This window comes from Oryctolagus cuniculus, chromosome 19 (genome assembly GCF_964237555.1).
Source record: "Oryctolagus cuniculus chromosome 19, mOryCun1.1, whole genome shotgun sequence".
Lineage (NCBI taxonomy): Eukaryota > Metazoa > Chordata > Mammalia > Lagomorpha > Leporidae > Oryctolagus > Oryctolagus cuniculus.
This window is the reverse complement of record NC_091450.1, coordinates 11,731,328-11,751,322: the sequence shown is the minus strand read 5'-3', so window position 1 is coordinate 11,751,322 and position 19,995 is coordinate 11,731,328. Positions and strand designations below refer to the sequence as shown.

Below are 19,995 nucleotides of genomic sequence, written 5' to 3'. Positions count from 1 at the left end.
TTGGCCTGGCCCAGCCCCAGCCATTGCAGCCATTTGGTGAGTGAACCATCCATGGATGGAACATCGCTCTCTCTCCCTCTCTCTAATTCCGACTTTCAAAAAAATAAATAAATCTTAAAACACACACACACACACACAGAGTCCCTGTGCTGTGTGTTTGTGGGCTGAAGTCCATGACTGGTGTGCATTGTGGGCAGGGCGCTGTGAGCCACAGGCTGGGCATCTGAAGCCACGTGGTCCCAGGGGCCACGTGTCTCAGGGACCAGTCTCTTAAGGAATATCCCAGGGGAGCTCCAAGGGGGCCGACATTTCCACCTACGATACACCCATCCGCTCACTGAGCTCTCGTCTGCAGGCAGCAGGAGCCAGCGAGGAGCATTAGGCAGGGAGGGACAGAGCAGGAGAGCTCCCTGAGAAGGTGACCTTGACAGAGACTTGAAGCAAGGGAAGGAGCTGGCCCTGGGGACTGCCACCAGGGAAAGCGAGTTCCCAGCACAGGTTCAGCCCATGCAAAGGCCCTGGGGTAGGAGCCTGGGATAACAGACAAGTCTGGAGGAAGAATGACGGGTGAGAGGCATCAGGCACTGCCTGAGCGAGGCAGAAGCCTGAGGGCAGTGGGCAGATAAACCAGAGTAGAAGCAGAGCTAGCGAGTGACGCAGGGTCTCAGACCAGACTCCAATGGCTGTGGAGCATCTGCACTGGTTTTCAAGGCAGATCCAGTAGGATTTGTTAAAGGACACAGCATGGGGCGTGAGAGAAAGGGGAGTCCCCGCCAGGATGGGGTTGCTGTTGGCTGATCTGAGGGTGCGGGGAGATCAGAACTCTGCAAGACTGTGTGCTGGACCTGCTGCGGGAGCTGCAGTAGGAGGAGCTGCTCTGGGTGCAGATGACAAGAGCGCACGCTGTGCGTCTACACATCCTGAAGTGAATCAGAACTCATGTGCACGTCTACGCATCCTGAAGTGAATCAGGACTCACCTGCAAGCTGCTTGGAGAAGCTGCACAGTTGGAATGACCTTGGCTGCAGACAGAGGTTGGTGCAGGCTGGCATTTGTTTAGGAGGCCAGAAATTGGAGCCCAAAGCCTCGGCTCCTTCCTCTTTAGCCCAAGCCATGGGCCAGGGCCTCCCAGCGGCCTCCTGTCTGCCTGCTGCAGCCCCCGTCAGCTGCACCTGCTGCAGGGAAACCTGCTGTAGCATGCCACTGCTTCGCCTGCCACTGCTCCCAGTGCCCACATGCCTGGGGGCACCCTCCAGGTCAGAGACACTGGCTTGGGCTCCCATCTGCAGCCCCGCTGTGCACCAGTCATCTAAGCCACGATGTGTGGCTTTGGTCTGCCCTCCCCCTCACTCAACTGGGTGTCCTTTCTGGGTGCTTGGAAACAGGCCCTGGGGTCAGTTCCACTGGCAGCCTGCAGGCCAGATTCAGCCCTGGGAGCCTATTTGGTTTGGCCTGGGTTGGAGGTGGCATCCACAAGCCCGTTCCATTTTCGCACGCAGCCAACATCCAAGAATCACAAGATGTCACATCAAAACCCAGACTTCCTGCCAACAAGGGGCCTGTGTCCTTCCTGGGAGTCCTGGGCAAATGTCCCTGTGTAGGTGCAAAGCAGCCGTGGGCCCACCGAGCACTGAGCACACCTGCCAGGCCTCTGGGGGTATTTGAACTTGAGAACCTGGAATGAAGGCCCCCAAACATTTTTCAGTAAAACCTATGTAGGATGCAAATGGGATGTGTGTGACTCGGGGGAGGCCAACTTGGCGGGGCCATGAGGGGGGCTTCAGGGGGCTGCTCACACATGTGTGTGCTGGTCACACACGTGTGTTTGGTTCATGAGAACTCCTGAAGCCATACAGTTGGAAATTGTGCACATATACATATATATTCAACCAAAACTCCCAGGAAATCAATTGCCGCTCTGAGTCACCCAGTTAACACTTTTTGGGGAATGTGAACACACTTTGAAGGGTCACATTGCAGATGCATTTCCCTAGCGGCTTTTCTTCCCAGTTGGAGCCACGAAGACATTGGCCAGTTTCCGGGTTGCCTATGTCACTTCCTGTTTCCGGAACTGTCAAAATAGGGCTTGGGAAAGCAGAGTGTAGCAAGAGATTGGCAGAGGAACGGGCACTGGAGCAACGGCTAAGACTCCTGCATTGGAGTTTCTGGATTTCAGCCCCACTTCGGAGTCCAGCTTCCTGCCAGTGCACACCCCAGGAGCAGCAGGTGACAGCTGGAGCTGGGTTGAGGGCCAAGATTGTGGCCTCGGCCTGACCCAGCTCCGGCTGTTGCCGGCATTGTGGAGTGAGCCAGCAGACGGCTGATGTCTCTAACAGGCTGCCTCTCTGCTTCTCTGTCTTGAAGACACAGAGGCCCTCTAAAAAGAGAGTGATAAACCACGTTCCAGTGATCAGGGAGCCTGGCTAAACGCTCACTCCCAGGAAATCTCAGGCTGGGAGTGCTGCTAGGGGGCCAGGGCTCCCCAGGGAGGGAGGAGCCTGGAGCTCTGTGCAATCAAAGGCATCCCAGGGGGCAGATTCTCCCGGGGAGAAGCAGGCGGTCTCATTAGAACGTGCTCAGCCGGAACTCCCCAGCCTGTTCTTTGAAACTGTCTGAGCTGCAGGGGCGCCTTAGGAAGTAGTTCTGGGCCCCTACCCCCCATGGCTCCACTCTGCGCCATGTGCTGGATGAACGAGACAGGCCAGGTCTGCGGCGTCCTGGCACTGTCTACAGGGGGAGCAGCTCATCAATTCTGTGATTGCAGAAGGCGATATATGCAGTAGGGGGTGGGGGAACTATCCAGACCCAGAGGAGGCAGAATGTTGCGGACAGGGATGAAGACGCGCCCAGGGATGTGCACACCCCATCACTGGAGTTCGTGGGTTTGAATCCCAGCTCTGCTCCAGATTTCAGCTGCTGGGAAGCAGCAGGTGACGGTGCAAGTACCTGAGTCCGTGCCACCTGCGGGAGACCTGGATGGAGTTCCCAAGTCCAGGCTTCAGCCTGGCCCCGCCCCAGCTACCGCGGACATTTGGGAAGTGGAAGAGCTCCCTGTGCCTCTGTGGGTGTGAGTGTGGGTGTGCGCGCCTTTCAAATAAATAAATGTACATCTTTTTTTTTTTTAAATTTTTTTTTTTGACAGGCAGAGTGGACAGTGAGAGAGAGAGACAGAGAGAAAGGTCTTCCTTTGCCATTGGTTCACCCTCCAATGGCCGCCGCGGCCGGCGCGCTGCAGCCGGCGCACCGCGCTGATCCGATGGCAGGAGCCAGGAGCCAGGTGCTTTTCCTGGTCTCCCATGGGGTGCAGGGCCCAAGCACCTGGGCCATCCTCCACTGCACTCCCTGGCCACAGCAGAGGGCTGGCCTGGAAGAGGGGCAACCGGGACAGAATCCGGCGCCCCGACCGGGACTAGAACCCGGTGTGCCAGCGCCGCAAGGCGGAAGATTAGCCTAGTGAGCCGCGGCGCCGGCCAATGTACATCTTTTTTTAAAAAAAAAAAAAAAAACAACACAGTGGGAAGTTCCAAATTTCAATCTTGGCTCCGCCACAGGGGGGCTCCGCGTCTTTGGAGGTCCCATAACCTCTCTGTCAGCCTCAGTCTTCCCATCTGTAAAATAGAAGTGGGCGGGGGCAATCAGCATGTGGGGACTGCCCTCACCAGGGGCGGGCTGCCACACATCCTCTCGCCTTCTCCTGCCCCTCTCTCTGGATGCGTGGGTCCATCTTACAGATCAGGAAACTGAGGCTGCCCGGAGGCCTTCCAGCAAGGGGAAGTGCCTGGGGTTCCAGGGACTGAGGGAGGCTCTTACTCCAGGGCCCAGGAGCTTTGATTCTGCCCTCAGAGATGGGAATCCAGCCAGGGCTCTGGAGCAGGAGCATGGCGCGTCCAGGGCTGCATATCTGGAAGGCAGCAGGTGTGTGTGTTGGGGGGGGGGGGGCGAGGGTGATGTCTGGGAGAGGGTCTAGGAGGCTCAGGACGACCCCGCGGACCACGCCAAGGACCGAGGCCAGCTCTGCGCGAGGAGAAACCTCAGCCTCGCCACCCAGCCTCGTTCACAGGGAACCTGGCCGAGCCCCGCCGGGCAGGCGCTCCAGTCTCTCCGTGGCAAAGCGGCGGCTCGCGCGTGCACCCTGACCCCAGGTGCGCGCAGGAGGGAAACGGCGGCAGGTCCGGCTGGGGTGGAGCGGCTGGCAGCCACGAGGAGAGCCAGAGCCGCAGCTGCCGCCACGCCGTGCCTGGTCAGAGGGCGGCACGTGAGCCCTTCTGGAAGTCTTGGCGGATCTCCAGTGGAGAAGCTGAAGAGCCGGAAGTAGCAGGGCAGGGGCCGGAGCCCCCGCACTCCCCGAGCCTCCTGGACCTCGCATCGCCAGGGCTCAGCTCGGAGCCCCGCAGGCTGCAGTCCCTGGGCCGCTCTCGGCCCTCGTGGTCTTGGGCCAGGAAGGCTGGACAGAAAACAGACATCTGCAGGTCTCTGACCGGACCACCCCTCTTTGAGCTTCCGTTTCTGCTCCTTGGCAAAGCTTTGGTTTGCTTCCCTCTGCTGCCCCCTAGGGGCCAAGAGCGGGGTCGCCTGCATTGTCAACCGGACAGCGGAGAAAACCTGCTGTCTCGCCGCCCGCCCACCCAGCACCAAGAAGCCGAAACTGCCGGGAATCCTGGAGTTAATTAAGTGATGAAAAGGTTCCCAAATTGCATAGAGATGACAAATATACAATAAACGGTATATAAAGTATATATAAAACCTAGGAATGGGGGGCAGGCCTATGATGCAGTGGTTAAGATGCCCCTGGGGACACCCACATCCCATATCACAGCGTCTGGGTGCAGGACCCAGCACCACTCCAGTTCCAACTCCCTGCCAGTGAGCATCCTCGGAGGTCCCTGCCACCCAGGTGAGAGACCTGGCCCCTGCTGTTGCCAGCACTTGGTGGGTGAACCAGCAGACCGAAGATCTCTATTTCTCTACCTTCCAAATAAAAAAAAAGTAATTTTTCAAAAAGTTGTATAAGAGAACATAAGATTAAATAAGCACTTCTTTAAAGTGCTTTTTTTCTCTCATTGACTCAGTACAACACGGAGTTCCTGGATTTCATTTAAACAGTCTTATTTGTTTCTGGACAGCACTGCAATCGGGTGGGCTTGTTCACATCCTGAGAAGTGTGGGCTACCGCTTCGCATTGTGGCAATGCCGTGGTCTCCTCTGTCATTTCCAGGCTTGGTCTGCACAGGTGATAGGACTGAAAACCGTGCTGCACTTTCTAAATACTCTGTTTATTTTTAAAAAAATATTTATTTGCATATCCACTTGGAAGGCAGTGACAGAGAGAGAGAGAGAGAGGTTCTGTCCACAGGTTCACTCCCCCAGATGGCCACCCTGGCAGCGCTGGGACAGACCAAATCCAGGAGCCAGGAGCTCCATCCAGGCCTCCCGTGTGGGCTGTAGCACCTCAGCCATCTCTCACTGCCCTCCCAGGCACATCAGCAGGAAGCTGAGTTGAAGCAGGGCAGCTGGGATGCAGTTCCACTCTGAGATGCAGGCATCCCAGAAGGCGGCTTAGCCCAATGCACCCCAACCCCCACTCCTAGTACTCACATTTTAATCCCACTCACCAAATAAGAGCTATGCTGGTAACATATGCTTCACGTACAATGAACCTTCCCCTGCTGTCCATGGTAGGTGGTCTAGCAAGTAAATCAAGAGATCAGCGTTGTGTATTTTTAACAAATGGACTTAAAACTCCCTGGAAGTTTTTTTGGGGGGAAGATTTTTTAAATGGCTAAAATTTTCTATTTCCTGGTTCTTAAAGTGCACAGATTTGGAGAATTTTCTAAAGGAAACATATTTTCATTGCTTTTTGGCAAAAGAATGCTCGTAACAATGGAAACATTTCCGAACATCTGCTTTCAAAACGCTCTCTCCAAAACGTGAGCTCCTCAAGAAGCACTTGCATTCCTGTTCCTCATGTGAAAATCACCTTCCTCTCACAGGGGCAGGTGCGGAGCTGCATTGGGCCAAGACAGAACGCTGGCAGGCATGTACCATGCCACAAGAGGACAGCAAAGCTGGGCACTTGTCTTCTTCACAGGGAAAACCCAGAGATCCATCTCTTAGGCTCAGGGGCATGTGAGCCACCCCCTGGGTCTCCTCACCACCTAACAAGGCAGCGTCGAAGCGCTCCACCACTGAAACAGCTGCGGTAGCTGATTTCATACAGAGAACAGCTTTATTTAGCTCTCAGTTGGGGAGCTTCGAACCCAAGACTGGCTGGCCCCGTTGGCAGACATGGATAAGAACAATGGAAGCGATGGTGGAGCATGGGAGGCAGCGGGAACACATGGCAAGCCAGGCAGGAGAGAGTGGCTGTGCCCAAACTCAGGCTTTCATGACCTTCCCAGGACCACCTTCTGAGGGTACACCCCAGTGACCCAAGGACCCCCCACTAGGCACCCTCCTAAAGCTCCCCCCCCCCATAGTATGGGCCTTTGGGAGACATTCAACATTCAATCTCATATCCAAACTGTGGCAAGAATCTTGTATGAAAAGGTCTTTTTCTTTTCAGATTCATTTTATTTATTTGAAAGGCAGAGTTACATAGAGGAGGGAGAGACATAGAGAGAGAGTGAGAGAGTTATCTTCCATCCACTGGTTCGCTCCCCAAATGCCCACAACCACCCAGGGCAAAGCCAGGGACCAGGAGCTTCTTCCTGGTCTCCCATGTGGGTGCAGGGGCCCAAGCACTTGGGCCATCTTCTACTGCTTTCCCAGGCCACAGCAGAGAGCTGGATCAGAAGTGGAGCCACCGGGACTTGAACTGGCATCCATATGGGATGCTGGCACTGCAGGTGGCGGCTGTACCCACCATGCCACAGCACCAGCATAACAGTCTAAGTCCTGAACACAATAAAATGATTGGCTCTGTGTCAGGCGCCCTTGAAAGCAGGTTCACAGGTGACAACTCATTACATCCACAAAGAGCCCCGGGGACAGCAGGAGTCAGTGCTCTGAGTTAGTCTGGTTCTCATTACAGCAATAAAGGACTTGAAGGGGCTGCTGGGCCGAGAAGAGGGGGTTATTCTGCTACACTTCTGGAAGTTCACCTGCCTGGCCCTGGTGGGTGTGCTTGCAACAGAGAAAGATCCCGTCTCCAGACAGGGAGCTTATGAGTGATTCGGGGTCAGGCTGCCTCTTAGCAAAACTCACCCTTGCAAGAGCTCAGGGATCCCACAATCCCTTGCAAGGGAAGCTCCCCCATGACCTAACCCTCCCACTAAACCCCACCTCTTAAAGGCTCCACCACCACCGAGTGGACGCCAGGCTTTGACAGACGAGGAAACTGAGGCAGAGGCATGGCAGAAGGGGTTGGGGGCCACCTGGAAAGCATTTTTAGGACATCGCTGCTGTGACAGTGACGGATGACCCTGCCAAAGAGGAGACTGCGGGCAGGGCAGACGGGCGGGCCCAAGCCTGGGAGCCATAGCCTCTGCCCACCCAAGAGACTCCAGAAGTGTCTAGAAGTGTGGTTGTGGGACAGGCCACTGGGGAGGAGTGAGGCCTGGAGCTCAGCAGGAACAGGGGAATTCTTGCATTCCCTGAGCACAGCCCAGGATTAGGGTCCAGATGTCCAATACAGAACCCGCAGTCTTGCCCACACAGGCCATCTGACCCAGAGCAGATGTCCACACACACACGTCTGCCCAGCACGTGTTGGTCTAAGAGGAAGTGGACACGTGGAACATCCGCATGGTGCCATGTGGTACGTGTCACACACTGGCCCTCAGTTCCTCCTATCAGGCACGTGCCCTGATCTCCCCATTCCACAGATGGAAAACTGAGGCCGAAGGGGAAGAGACCTGTCCAAGACCAGTGGTGCACTAGGGTTCACCCCAGGAGCGTGACTCCAGCTCCAGCGGCCCAGGGTGCCTGGACCTGACAGCCGTCACCTCCGGATGGCGCCTGCCCAGCACTGTGTATTCAGAGTTCTTGACCAGAAGAGAACTTCATTAAGTTAGAAGCAGGAGCCCTGGCATCAGGTGAAGTGGAGACACAGGGACAGGAGTGGGCTGTCACCATTCCACCTGCCTGCAGAGCAGAGCGAGCCAGGCGCCCTGCTGAGTGCAACCGGGGGCAGGGCTGGCGCCCCCTGGTGGACGGAGGGTGTGGTGGTGCTATCCGATGCCCTGACCAGTACCACCACCACCACCCCACCGGGAGGCGATCTAGGTAGGAGCTTGGCCGGGGTGTGCAGGCGCAGCAGATCTGGCAGTGCATCCTTGGGAACATACTAAATCTTGGAGCTCAGCATGCCTTGGGGGCTGCTTGCCTTCGTCACCTCCCTCTATGGGGCCATAATCAGTACGAGGTCTCATTTTCTCCTTCCAGCTCCAAGCCCTCTCCCTGGAATGCACATGGGGTGCCCCCCAAGAAACCAGGTGGGGATGACTGGTGGCCCCCAGCAGGCAGGGGCTGTAGCCCGGAGTCTCTCACGAGGTACAGGCTGCAGGGCTCACTGCCGGCTGTTGATATCCAATCCCTGCCACAGAGCCCACGGGGACCACAGGGCCCTCTCCCCAGGCTGCGTGGGCAGCCTCACCAGGTGGCTCTCCCAGGCTGAGGGACCGTACAGAAAGCATGGTGGGTGTGGCAGAATCTTTGTGATCCAGCCTTCATGTCACACACTGCTATTCCCAATATTCCAGGGCTCAGGGAAGGACACTGGTGTGGTGGGTAAGGTCCAGCCTGCTTGGGGCACCCAGTCCCCGTATCTCAGAGCCTGGGTGTGATCTTGTTCTGCCTCCCATTCCAGCTTCCTGCCAATGCACACCCTGTGAGGCAGCAGCTGGTGGCTCAAGCGGCTGGGTGCCTGCCACCCATGTGGAAGACCTGCACTGGGTTCTGGGTTCTGGGTTCTGGGTGCCTGGCTTCAGTCTGTTGTGGGATATTTGGGAAAGAAACCAGCAGCTGGAAGATTTCTCACATCTCTCTGTTCCTCTCAGTCACTCTGCTTTTCAAATCTAACAAAATGCGTGATTCTTAAAAATAAATAACGAACCAGTCTAGTTCTAACAGCCTCTGTGGTTCACAGAGTTCAGTTTTCTCTGCGTGGGAGGGAGCGATGCCAAGGGGTGGCAGCAGGAGGTGGCCCTACTGGGCGCCGGTGGCAGGCTGCTCGTCACACCTGGCCTGCGACTGGCTCCGGGCTTCTCTGCACGGCACCTCCGGCAGGCTGTCTTTATTGCGCAAGAGCCCCCTCCTCCTTCCCTACAGCTCTGTCTCTCAAATAATTTTTAAAAAGATTTGTTTTATTGATTTGAAAGGCAGAGAGAGAGAGAGAGAGAGAGAGAGAGAGAGAGAGAGAGAAATATGAATCTTCCGTCTGCTGGTTCACTCTCCAATTGGCTGCAATGGCCAGAACTGCGTCGGTCCAAAGCAGGAGCCAGGAGCTTTTTCTGGGTCTCTCACGTGAGTGCAGGGGCCCAAGCACTCAGGACATCATCCACTGCTTTCCCAAGTGCATTAACAGGGAGCCAGATCAGAAGTGGAGCAGCCGGGTCTGGAACTGGAGCCCATATGTGTTGCCGGCACTGCAGGTGGCAGCCTAACTTCCTACAGCACAAGGCCAACCCCTAGGCTTCCCTTCTGAGCATAGAGGTACTGTGTAGCAGAACTCTGCACGAATGCAAGATAGTATAAAGAATTCTTCAGTTGTCTGCAATTCCAGAATGAATTTTAAATTCATTTCCGTGGGTAATCTGATGTTTCAATGCAAAATTGTATGCACATTTTATACAATTTTCATTGCACTATACACCCAGTTCTGTGTCTGGTTTTTACACTTGGACTCATAGCATGATCACCGTTCAGCATCATCAGATGTCAGTAACAACAGGAACCATTAACTAACCACCTGGGAATGGTCCAGGCCCTTTATCAAGCTCCCTACATACTTCATTTAAGTCTCATGGAAGTCCTGCAAGTGTGTGCTGCTAGGGTACCAATTTCACAGGTGAAGAAACTCAGGCCTGGGGTCTCATAGGGAAGAAGAGACACAGTCAAGACCCAACCTGGGGCCAGCACTGTGGCATAGCAGGTAAAGCCGCTGCCTGCAGTGCCGGCATCCCATATGGGTGCCTGTTCAAGTCCCGGCTGCTCCACTTCCAATGCAGCTCTCTGCTGTGGCCTGGGAAAACAGTAGAAGATGGTCCCAGTCCTTGGGTCCCTGCAACTGTGTGGGAGACCCGGAAGAAGCTCCTGGCTCCTGGCTTCAGATCAGCTCAGCTCCAGCCATTGCAGCCATTTGGGAAGTGAACCGGTGGATGGAAGACCTCTCTCTCTCTCTCTCTCTCTCTCTCTCTCTCTCTTCTCCCCTCTCCTCTAACTCTTTCAAGTAAATAAATAAAATCTTAAAAAAAAAAGATGCAGTGTGGTGGCTTCTGTTGGGTCGGAATGGCCGCAGCATGGATCTCTTGAAGCTGACACTGGAGGTCTCTTGAGCAATCTGGTTTCATCCAGTTTTTCAGCAGACACAGCTGGAAAGCCCAGCACTCACACAGGCTCCAGCGTCTATAAGAATGTCACAGATGCATCCCTGCAATATGCTTGTCCCTCGGGGAGGGCGGTCGTTGGCAGGGGTGGGAGGTGAGCTGGCTTTAAGGATGGCTTGCTCCAGCAGCCCAAAGACATCAAGGGCTTGCTTCCCCACCAACCTGCTGGCTGATTTCTCAGGCTAGCTTCGTTTCTCTGTCTCTTGTTCCCCCAACCACCCATGGAAGTCCCATGTGCAACAAAATGGCTGCCTTGGTTCCAGACCTCACACCCTTAACCCACAGCATCTTTATCAGGCAGCAGAGAAGTTTCTCTTTCTTGGAAGCCCCAGCAAATGGTTCTTGACCTCACTCCAGGCAGGGGGAGAACATGATGTACTGATTGGCTTATACCAGTCAAGACCCACCCCTCCAAGCTGTCATGGGGTCAGTCCCCTTCAACAGTCCTGGCTGAGACTGTGACAGAGGTGGCTGTGACAGCAGTCTCGCTGCAGGACAAGCTGCCAAGACTCGGCGGCTGAGTCTCGAGGCTGTGTGAGCTGCACTCCACGCGCAGCCTGTTACAAAAATGAAGCCCCTGAGGCTGGGGGACTTGCACACAAGAGGTTCTGGAGCTCCCAGACTTGGAGGCTGAAAAGCCCCACAGCATGGCCTGGCTCTTCCCAGGGTGCCCCTGGCTGAGCCGCCTCGTGGCAGCTGGTACCACAGACATGGGAGGTTGGGACGCCAGATGCCGTGGGGAGCTGGGAACAGGGGCAGGGGGCAGGCTTGTGGGGAGCTGGGAACGGGGGCAGGGGGCAGGCTCCTGGGGAGCTGGGAAACTGGGGCAGGGGGCAAACTCGCACTTCCATCACAAGGGCCCACTCCCTTCCAAGTGGCAGCCCCTTAATGACCCAATGACTTCCCTCTGAACCACACCTTTTAAAGGGCCACCACCTCCCAATACCTCCACACCAAGGGCCCAAGGAAACTGTGTCTCAGCCTGAGCAGCCGTCCAGTCCAGTCCCTCTCTTCTGGGATGGGTCCTGGGTTGTCACCCCTCAGATGGCATGGCCAGGGTTACAGGGGCAATGGCGATCTTGGCCTTGGGCTGCGAGGCCTCAGCACTTGTCTGGCTGAGCCTCTGTTTTGCACGGTCCCTCTGCCTCTCCTGGGTGCTCAGACTGGGCCCCTGCACCTTGTTTTATTGGGCAAAGCCACTCAGCTTGGTGTGAAGGGGAGCTGGGAGGGGTGCCTGAGGGTGACCCCGTGGCAACCTCCTAAAGGTGCTCGGGGAGATCTGGGTGGCCCAGGTGACAAGTGACCACCACAAGGGGGTGGAGGGAGGCAGCGGCACCCGGGCCTTCCTGGAGTGGGGGTGGGGGCCCCTTCTGCAAAGCCCAGTGGGCAGTGATCTGAGGATAGTGCGTGAATGTTCTGGGCCCAATCCCAGAAATGACGTTTGAGAGCAGGGCGGGAGGAGCCGGGGAGCTGGGATTACCTGTCCCTACTGCGCTAAATTGAGCCATGAAACTTTGATTACAGGGATACGGTCCGTCAGCGCCAAGAGACAAGGCCAGTCTGGACAGGCTCATTAAGAGCACACGCTGCTGATGGGATGAGGGAGTGAGGCTGGAGGCAGAGGGCGCTGGCGGGAGGGGCTGCCAATCCCAAGGGCACACAAAATGCCTTCCAGGGTTTCCCTTCCCCTGGGCCCAGGTTCCTCTGCAAACAGGAGTGACAGGTGCTCCCACGTGGTGGGGGTGGGAGGGGAGGCCCACACCACTTCTCCACCCACCAAGCAGAGTGCAGTGTAGCCTTGTCCCCTCTGTCGCCTTCCTGACCCCATGAGCAAAGGTGAGGTGACAGAGACCCCTCAGCTCTCCTGGCTGGAGGTCCAGGGTTGTCTGCCGGCTGGCCAGGCCGGGTCAGAGGGGGTGAGCAGAGGCGCAGGCTGGTGGAGTTGTACTGCTTAGGGCTGGGTGGGAGCTGGTGTGGATGGGAGGGAGCCCTGGGGTTGGTGGGAGCAGCTGGGTCAGAACCACAACCAGAACACTGCCACTGCACTCCCAGAGGGGGCAGCATCATCATCAATGAGTTCCAGAGAGAGGAGGCGAGACAGAGAGAGAGGGGAGAGGGAGAATCCGTGAGGACGGCCCTCACAGACCTGCAGCCCAGCACGTGTTCCAGCACACACACACCTGCACCTTGTCTCCCCAGTGGCCAAGAACACAGCTCAGAACCCAGGTCTACTGTGGCTCCTGGGAGTCTAGTTTGCAAGGGGCTGGTCCCAGGCTCGGGGCTGCTTGACCCAGGGCCTCTGACTGCTGCCTCACGTGTCCCCTCTACCCTGCAACAAGCGCCACAGACCTCGGATGCCATCCCTGCCAGTCCCGTCCCCCACCCTCCCCATGGAGAACGCTGTCTGTGCTTGTAAGTGATTGAGAAAAGTCAGAATCAGACTCGGAGGTGGTGGTGTAGGCATTGTGCCCAGCAGTGAAGTCGCCTACATCCGCTACAATCCCGGCTCCCGTTCCTGACTCCAGCTCTCTGCTAGTGCAGACCCTGGGAGGCAGTGGTGATGGCCGTCCCTGGGCCCCTGCACCTGCGTGGGACACCCGGATGAAGCTCCTGGCTCCTGGCTTTGGTCTGGCCCAGCTCCAACCATTGCAGCCATTTAGGGAGTGAAGCAGTGGATGAAAGATCTCTCTCTCTCTCTCTCTCTCTCTCGAATAAATTAATACATCTTTAAGAAGCAGGGGCCCACGTTGTGGCACAGGTTAAGCCACTGCTTACAGTGCCAGTTCAAGTCCCAGCTGCTCTGCTTTCCATTCAACTCCCTGCTCATGTGCCTGGGAAGCTTGGACAAACCCAAATCCTCGTCCCCTGCCACCCACGTGGTGGGAAACCCGGCAGGAGCTCCTGGCTCCTGGCTTCTGCCTGGCCCAGCCCTGGCTGTTGCAGCCATCTGATGGAAGAGCTGTGTGTGTGTGTGTGTGTGTGTGTGTGTGTCTTTCTCTCTCCTCTATCACTCTGCTTTTCAAATAAATAAATCTTTGAAAGAAAGAAACGCAGCACTCGACCTCTGCCCCGGGGCAACACCAGCGAGTGTTTTGCTCCCTGTTCACCCCGTGAGCCCAGTTCCTACACAGAACCCCTAAACTCCTTGGAAGTCCCCAAGTGACAAAAGCATCTCTTGTTCCACAAGGGGAACTCCCATTCAGGCTTGGGAGGGGTCTGGTTGCCAGGGGAGCCAGCCCCCGCCCCCGGGGAGGAGCAGGTCTGAGGGTTAAGTTCATCACCAGGGGCAAAGCCGGCATCAGCCATGCCCACCTGAGGACGCTTCTAGAAAAACCCAGAAGACGAAGGCCAGCAGAGCGGCGCCCCAGGCCCTTTGCCCCTGTCCTCTGTGATAGCCCAAGCCCCGCCCGGCCCTGGTCCTGGCCCTCAAACTCATCAAATCCCAGGGGGAGTTTGCACGAGGACTGTGAGCGCCTTGGACAGCAAGACAGCACCAATCCTCACGGAGACTGAGGCACCACAGCACTGGGCCCCAGATAGATATTTTTGGCCTTATTATTTGATAAGGAAATGTAGGTAAGTGGGCACAGGAGTGGGCACAGAGAGGGGATCTCCCCACAGGACCCCCAATGGCTCCATCCAGGGCTTTCTGGAGATGGAGAGGAAGCCAGAGGGAGATGAGTGGCCTGGGCTGAACGAACAAGCTCACAGCCGCAGCAGGCTCCATGTTCAAGGTCCAGTATCCCAGAAAACAGACCTGCGCTGCCAGGAGCCCCGGCGGGCGCGCGCAGCCCTGGCCAGGCGACCACCGCCACAGGCACCCTCTGCGCCCCCCGCCCGGGGCTTTAGGCTGTCTGAGTTTGGGGCAGCCACAGGACCGGCTGAGACCTCTTCTGAGCACTTGCCCTGGCGGCCTAGGCTGTGCTGGGGAGCGGGGGTGGGCTGGGGCAATGCTGTTTGTTTTTTGTTATTGACTAAAATTCCTGTAAAATAGCACATGTACAATGTAAATAACATCCAGGGCCCCGCACTCTCCCGATCCCAGCCATATAGGCCTCATGTTCTCTGGCCCGCGTGGCTGGCTCCTGCCCCTGGGCCTTTGCACGGCTGCGGGAGGAGCGGTTGTGCGGAGGTGGGCGCCCGTCCCTGTCCCCGTGTCCCCTATCCCTTTCCCGATACACAACCGGAAACAGCCATCGATGGTTGGTTCGGCCTGCCTCGCTGGGGACCAGGCCCGGCGTCCACACCGCCGAGGCCTGCAGGACGGAGTCGAGACTCACCGTGCGACGACAGCAGGATGAGGAAGGAGGACAGGGCGGGCAGTGAGCCCATGAGGGCCATGCGCCACCCGCTGCACCAGCCCAGCTGAGGTGATCAGCACCATGCAGCGAAGCCACGGGGACAGAGCACACAGGGTGACGTCACAGAGAGCGCCGGAGTGCATGGGCTGACGTCACATAGAGCGACGAAGCACGCGGGCGGGCAGCACACACAGCGTCCTGTGCGATGCCGGAGTGCTCACGGCCTCGGGCAGGTCGCCTGCTACGAGTGAAGTTCCAGTTCCCCGTCTGTAAGGCGGGGGTGACCTTGCAGACAGCACGGAGGCTGAAGCTGGACAACCGGGCTAACCGGTCCCCCGGCAGTCCCCTACGGGGCGTGGGGGGGGGATAGGGCTCCTGACCGAAGACAGAGCCCCGGGGGCAGGCGCCGCTTAGGGGGTTGCGACCCGCACCAGGGTCCCTGGGACCCACGCCCTCCTGTGCTTCCCACCGAACGTCCGGCTAACACGCAGTCTGGGAGGCGACACTTGACCTGGTGGCTCAAGTGCTGGGTCCCCTCAGCCACAGGGGAGCCCGGGGGGAGCTCCTAGCTCCTGGCTTTGGCTGTGACAGGCATCTGGGGACTGGACCAGCGGATGGAATCTGGCTAATTTTTCGTGTGCCCCAAGTCCAATCAGAATCCATTTTGCCAGTCACCCAGTCGTCACACTCGTGGGCTCATGGACACGTATGCGTAGGCTGTCGTGCAGAACCCGACACCAGCTCAGGCCTCCTCTTGCTCTCTGCCTTGCCCTTGACCCAGGACGTGACCTCCCCCCCAGCCCAGCCCCGCCTGTGCCACCCTCGAGCAAACGTCCGAGCCTAGGTGTGCGCAGACCCTGCCAGGGACAGAGCCCTGCTGCGCACAAGGAAGCCAGCCCCCACCCCCACCCCGCCCCGGGAGGGACCCAGGCCCCGGGCTCGTGGGTCCCGTTCCTGCAGCAGCCAGGAAGGTGCGGCTCAGCCCAGGCTAGGCAGGGAGAGGGGCAGAGCGGCCGCCCCGCCCCTGGCTGGGACCAAGACCATGTGTGACCAAGGTCCTGTCCGGCAGGCAGTGACAGATGTCCTGCGTCCCTGACTCAGAGCGTGAGGTTTATGAGTTACGCGGGCACACGGCGGCCAAAGCAGACCGGCGCTGGGTCTCAGTTGTGGCTGTGTGGCCTTGGGTCAGTCACGCCCCCTTTCTGAGCCCCCATATCCTCCTGGCATTTGTGCTGGGCGGTGCAGATAATTCCGGAAACAGGCCCAGAGCTTCTGCCGGGCTCCGGCCACTGCCCCGGGCGGCTCAGGCTCACCAGGACAATTAACATGCTGCGCACACGCAATCCAGAATGGGAAGTGCCGCTCCCCGCGCGCCCTTCCAGGCTGGCAGCAAGGTCACCGCGACTCCCCGGCCTCCACGTGGCCGCCCGCGGAGTTCGCCTCTGCAGTGGGGACAGCGCCCTCCTGGAGCGGGGTGGGGGCTGATGAGGACATGCGTCTGTCTCCAGTTCCCCCCACCATTGTCCGCAGGACTCTCAGAAGCTCAGGGCCGGCCCCTGCCATGCCCACACCACCACTGAAGGCCAGGTGTTTGGAGATAAATGCATAGGCAGGCAGGCTATCCCGGAGATGGTACGGACTGGGGGAGGAGGGGAGGGAGTGCCTGGTCACATCAGGCCTGTGGTGGCCCAGGCAGGTGAGCGGCCAGCAAGGACACGGCGTCCCTGCTTGGATGCTGCATAAGCCACCACGGCGTACTCAGCCTTTCGGGGGGCCCTGCTCCAGATCAAGCCTTCTGCAGGGTGCTGGAGACACAGACTGGGCCCTGCAGGCTCTCAACGTCGGGACGGGGCAGTGGCTTCCTTTGAGAGGAGTCCAAGGGGTCAAACCAGTGCCTGGGCCCGCCTTCCAAAGAGGAAGGGTTGCTGCCCCTCCCACCGCGCAGTGAGCCTGGCTGCCTCGGGTGGGACTACAGGACCTGGTCTGTTTGCACCTGCTGTGCCAGCACTGTCACTGACAAGCTCTCTCATTGCTGAACATGTCCTGGTTGGGGGTTCAGCTGTGGTAATCCCCCTCCCCATGATCTCATGCAGGCTTCCCGGGGCCCAAGTGCTTGGGCTCCTGCCACCCACGTGGGAGACCAGGATGGATCTCCTGCCTGCTGCCTGGCCCAACCCGGCCCATTGTGGCCATTTGGGGAGGGAACCAGCACCTCTCTCTCTCCCTGACTTCCAAATAAATAAAGCTTAAAAAAAAAGTCATGTTCTCGTAGGCAGTTGTCACCACATAGTGGATAAAAAGGAGGCTACAAAAAAGCAGGAGCTCAATTTAAAAACAAAATGGGGGGAGCAAAATGATCTCACACTCCAATCTGCACACGTGCAGGGAAATGTGGGAAACGACACATCACACTGGTTTTCTGTGGGCACACAGGGTTGACAACTACTTTAGAGAGTTTTCTGGGGCTGCTGCTGTGGCATAGCGGGTAAAGCTGCCACCTGCAGTGCTAGCATCCCATATGGGCACCGGTTCAAATCCCGGCTGCTCCACTTCCCATCTAGCTCTCTGCTATGGCCTGGGAAAGCAGTAGAAGATGGCCCAGTTTCTTGGGTCTCTGAACCCACATGGGAGACCCAGAAGAAGCTCCTGGTTACAGATCAGTGCAGCTCCAGCCATTGCAGCCAGTTGGGGAGTGAACCAGCAGAAGACCTTTCTCTCTGTCTCTCCCTCTCTGTCTGTAGCTCTGCCTCTCAAACAAATAAATAAAAATTTAAAAAAGGAACCTCTAGCCCTCCACCGCCATGAGGCTAGTGGTCAAGAAAGACCCCAGAAAAGATGGTATTATACAGAGGTGTCATCAGTTCCCACGGCCAGCGGCTGTGCCAGTGGTAGATGTGGGCCACAAAACCTCCGTGGAGACAGGGAGCCCCCTCACCCTCCAAGGCGGCAGGGGGAGCAGTGCCCCTTGTTCAGTAGCCCCCACCTGAGACTGCTCAAAAGGCTCACTGTTGTCCATCTCTGTCCCCTCTATCACCACCCGATTCCCGTGCTCGCCCAGGACCCGAGAACAAATCCAAGTCCAGGCACATGTCCTAAGGCCTGCTCTGGGCCAGGCCCCAGAGCACTGAGGGCAAGAAACAGTTCAGAGGCCTTTGTGGCCTCCCAACCGCCCAGCCCTGGGTCACCCAGCCTCTGCTTGCACACAGCCAAGCAATGGGAGTCCCTCCACCCCACACAGAAGCAAAGGCCTCCCCAAGTCCTGCTGGAGTTTCCTGCCCATGGGTGTGGTTCACAGGCAGCCACTGGGCCAGACCATGCCCTTAGCCCTCATCCCCAGCAGGTGTAGGAATGCATGAGAGCCCCTGCACCTCCCTCCCTCCTGAACCGTGGAGCGAGCTCTGACCTGGAGCAAGTGGCTGTGGCACACTCACATGTGTGCATGTGCGCACGCACACACACCCCTCTGCTGCTCACACCTGCCCAGCACCCCCACAGCAATAGAAGCCATCAGCCCACAGCTCTCTCCCTGCCTACAATGACTCCTCCTCTTTCTCAGGAACCACACCCCCAACTCCTCCGGGGAGCCCCGCCCATCACACCTACCACAGGAAGTGCTGCAAACTCTAGGATGGGTACCTACCGTGCACATGGACAGCTGGGCAAGGCTCTGGCGCTGAGACCTGTCAGGGAGCCCTCCACCCCTGCCCTCACTCGCCCTCCCGCCATCCCCACTCCACCCTCTACCCCTGGGTGCTCCATCAAGAGGCCTCCCCTCCCACCCCCGCAGAACCCTCAGCTCTGGCCGGGCATCCTGGGAAGGGAAGGAGCGGGCCTGGATGCCAGTGCTACCTCCCCCATGGGCCGGCTGTCCAGGCCGCCACTCCTGCCCTCACTAGAACTGGGGTCCTGGTCTGCCTGTGGCTCCGAGTGGCCCGCCGTGGAGGCCTCAAGCCTCGCCACCCTGCTCCCCGGCAGGATGCCGGCCAGGCAGAGGCCCGAGTGGAAAGAAGCTCTGCACCAGGGTTTATAACAACATAAGCCTTTTATTGCTCATTAAGCCTCTTAGTCTCTTAGTATCACAATGGAATGCTGAGAAAACAAGAACAAAAACACGAGTCTGTGAATCTCTGACAAAGAGCCGAGATTTCAAGGCAATCGGGGGAGGGGCTGGCAGAGGAGTCCCACAGCGGGGCCCATGGCGTCTCTCCCGGGCTGAGGGGTGGAATGGTGAGAAAGCGGCACTGTCCTCAGCTGTCCTTGGCAGTTCTGCTCCTGACTGCTAAGTGCACCCTCTGCAGGACCCCCAGGGGATCCCGGTGCCTCCCGGGCACCCGCCACATGACCCTCCGCCTCTTCCAAGCACGCTGCAAGCCCATCTTCCCAGCAAGACTGGGTGAAGGCAGGAGCTTGTGGACCCAGACTCCAGGCAGCGGCTTCAAACTCACAGTGAATTCACGAACAGAAGGGGCAATGCCTTTTTATCTGAGAGGAAGAGAGTGAGCTTCCATTCACTGGTTTACTCCCCAAAAGGCCACAATGGCTGGAGTTGGGCTCACCCGAAACCAGGAACTGGGAGCTCCTTCCGGGTCTGCCACACGGGTGCAGGGACCCAAGACTTGGGCCATCTTCTTCTGCTTTCCAAGACCATATCAGAGAGCTGAATCGGAAGTGGAACAGCCGGGACTAGAACCAGCGCCATGGGGGTTGCCTTTTAAACAGCAAATCAGAAGTTCCAGAGTGGAGCCTGAGTGTGCTTCCCTATTTTTTCATACACACCCAAGTGCTTCCGATGTGTAAGTAGAAGCAGAAGCCATGTTTTAAAATCAACAAGTTGACGAAATTCATGTCGTTAGAAACTGATCATTAATAGAGAATCCAGCCTCTGATGAAAGGGAGGCGGGGCAGGGTTGTGGCACGGCAGGTTAAGCCACAGCTTGCAATGCTGGCCTCCCATATGGGAACACTGATTTGAGTCCCGGCTGCTCCATTTCTGACCCAGCTCCCTGCTAATGCACCTGGGAATGCAGCAGAAGATGGCCTAACACTTGGGTCCCTGTGGAGACCCAGATGGAGTTCCTGGTTCCTGGCTGTCGCCTGCCTCAGACTTGGCTGTTGTGGCCATCTAGAAAGTGAACCAGCAAACAGAATGT

At 57.6% G+C, this 19,995-nt stretch overlaps 1 long non-coding RNA gene across 1 annotated transcript; it reads right to left on the bottom strand.

The window, feature by feature from the left end:
* Nucleotides 1-3,021: 3,021 nt before the first annotated feature.
* Nucleotides 3,022-16,221, bottom strand: LOC127491458 (uncharacterized). The gene is made up of 3 exons (XR_007920157.2): nucleotides 14,825-16,221; nucleotides 5,613-5,684; nucleotides 3,022-3,608 (listed from the first exon to the last, which is right to left on the bottom strand). It is a non-coding gene; the product is annotated as an uncharacterized lncRNA (long non-coding RNA).
* Nucleotides 16,222-19,995: the final 3,774 nt, after the last annotated feature.